The sequence below is a fragment of the Protobothrops mucrosquamatus genome, unplaced genomic scaffold, assembly GCF_001527695.2.
Source record: "Protobothrops mucrosquamatus isolate PMUCROS unplaced genomic scaffold, P.Mucros_1.0 scaffold545, whole genome shotgun sequence".
Taxonomy (NCBI): domain Eukaryota; kingdom Metazoa; phylum Chordata; class Lepidosauria; order Squamata; family Viperidae; genus Protobothrops; species Protobothrops mucrosquamatus.
The window spans coordinates 40,630-43,374 of NW_015386849.1; positions in this window are offsets into that span (position 1 = coordinate 40,630).

The following is a 2,745-nucleotide window of genomic DNA, read 5'->3' on the forward strand; positions in this document are numbered from 1 at the left end:
CTCTCTTTCCTCTCTTTCTTTCCTCTCCCTCTTTCTCATTCTTTCTCTTTCCTCTCCCTCTTTCTCTCTTCCCTCTTTCTCTTTCCTCTCTTTCTATCTTTCCTCTCTCTTTCCTCTCCCTCTTTCTCTCTTCCCTTTCTCTTTCCTGTCTTTCTCTTTCTCTCTTTCCTCTCCCTCTCTCTCTTTCCTCTCTTTCTCTTTCCTCTTTCCACTCTCCCTCTCTCCTCTTCCTCTCTTTCCTCTCCCTCTCTCTCTTTCTCTTTCCTCTCCCCCTCTCTTTCCTCTCTCCCTCTTTCTCTCTTCCTCTCTATTTCTCTCTCCCTCTTTCTCTCTCCCTCCCTCCCTTTCTCTCCCTTCCTCTTTCTCTCCCTTCCTCTCTCTCTCCCTTCCTCTCTCTCTCCCCCTCTCTCCCTTTCTCTCTCTTCCTCTTTATTTCTTTCTCCCTATCTTTCTCCATCTCTTTCCCTCTCTTTCTCTCCCTCTCTTCCTCCCTCCCTCTCTCTCTGACCGGGAATCGATTTGGAGGTGGGGAGGGGAGCGCCCGAGGGCTACCTGTGCAACCTTGAAGTGACCACCTTTGGAAGTACCAACGCTGCTCCAGCCAGGCTCGAGCTGGGCAGAGCAGACGATGGGAGAAGAGTGAGGCGATCACCTTCCTGGCAGCCGGGACTCCGGCGCGCCTTTCTAGCCAGCGGGGCCTATGGTAGCGCCGGGATCACGCGGCTCCCTGGGAAAGGAACTTCCTGCCACACTTCTCAGGGGTGGGGCACTCGAGCACAGGGTTAATCAGAAGCCCCACAAGGGGGCAAGCCTGCATGAAGAGCCATGCCCTTTCTGTGGGGGAGGGACACGATGAGGGAGCCAAACAATCATGGGACGAAGATGCAGCCAGCCGCCGGAAATGCCATGCAGGAAAAACAGTTGACAGCAGCCTGCCGGGCGGCGTGCGTGACTCCGGCGCACAATAGGACTGCCCGCCTGCGCCTGGTTAGAGCAGGTGGCCGGTGCTCCATTGTGGCCGGCTCCGGAAGGGCGGGGATTCCCTGGCATCATGGGACACGGCACAGCAACATCAGCAATGGGTGGGGCATCCCGAGGCTGCCGGCACCTGGTTGAAGCAACTGGCTGGTGCTCTGTTGTAGCCGGCTCTGGAGGCAGTGGCAGGGATCCCCCACAGCTTGTGGCTTCTGCTGCAGTGCCCGGATCGGTTTTCCACAATGGAGCACCGGCCGGGAAGGAGCTGCTCCTGCCCGCCAGCCCCAAAGCTGCACCGAGCGCCAGAGGGCCAAGGTGGCCTCTGACGGTGAGGGAGGTGGGGCCGGGTGGTGGAGGGAGGCTCTGGCGCAGAGGGCGGCCAGGCAACCAGGAGGCGTGAGGACCGGCTCAGCTCAGCTCCCTCTCTCTATTTCTCTCAAAGATCCTTAAAATCCTCCCTCGCTGTTGGAGGCCGCCTTGGCCCTCTGGCGCCCGGCGCAGCCCTGGGGCTGGCGGACAGGAGCAGCTCCTTCCTGGCTCGCCGGGCTCCGGGTCTCAGAAGCGGCCAGGCAGCGGGGAAGAGGGCGAGGCAGCGGTGATGCCCGCATGTGCGTCGGAGGCCAGCCAGCCAGCCCGGGAGGGGAGAAGCGGTGCCTTCCGAGCGGGAGCTGGCGCTCCGGCTGCACCCCTCTTGTGTGCGACAAATCGGGGAAGGGTTTGGCGGTGAAGGGCTGCGCGGCGTGGAAAGGGGCTCCCGCGACCCCACCGCTGTGATGGCGCTTAGGAGGCTGGAGGGGCGGGCAGGTCCCGGAGGGGCGGCTGGGAGAGGGCAAGAGGTGCCGGGATGAGGATGGAGGGCTCCAGGTTGGCGGGCGCGAGAGGACGGCCAGCAGCTCCGAGGCGCGCGGATCCTCCGCGCGGCTTCTGAGGCCCCGGAGGTGACGCCGCTTGGATCTCCACCAGGCTCTCCATTAGAGCCTGCCCCCCTCCCCAGGCATTCCGGCCCCGGACCTGCGCCGGTCAGCTGGAACGTCAGGCAAAGCTTTGGCCGGTGCGGAGGGCAGGCTGCCGCAGCGCCGAACTCCTGCGCTTGTCAGCTGGGAGGTCTGGCGATGGAGCCGGCTGGCGGAGGGCGATGGAGAGGCGGCGACTCAGCGGTCGGGGTCCTGCCTGCCCACCCGACCCATTTGTAAAAGAAAAAGTCTTCCACCCAAGCATAACGCCAGCAGTTCTGTGACATGGGGGCTTGGGCCATGGAGGCACGGGACGCGGAGCGGCGCTGTGGGAGGCAGCAGGACAGGGGGGAGGGTTTACCTGCATCCTGTCAGCCGATCTCTGGAAGCCTGCCTGAATGAAGACTTTTACGGAGTGTGGAAAGGGAGACAGACTGAGGGCTGTATTAAGACCATAAATGGCTGCTTAAGGAGAGTGGAAGGGAGGCGAATTCGGGGTGGAGCAGAAAACACGGGGGGGGGGGAGGCATTAGAAAATAAGCACAAGGTACCTGGTGCCTTGCAAGGGATTCCCGAGTGTTCCGCAATTGTTTTTCCTCTCTCCTCTGCGCGAGAAAAACTTTTGCCGCCTAAATCTGAAATGAATCCCTGGGGAGGGCTGGGCCTTGCTCTGTGCCTGCGCTCTTCACACGCCTCCTGCAGGGCACATTTGGTAAAGTTCGTGCATGCAGGCTGCCGCCAAGCACAGGGAGTAGCACAGCTAAGGAAAAGGGCAAAAAAAATATGGCGGACTGCGTTGTTTGGCGGGCAAAAAAAA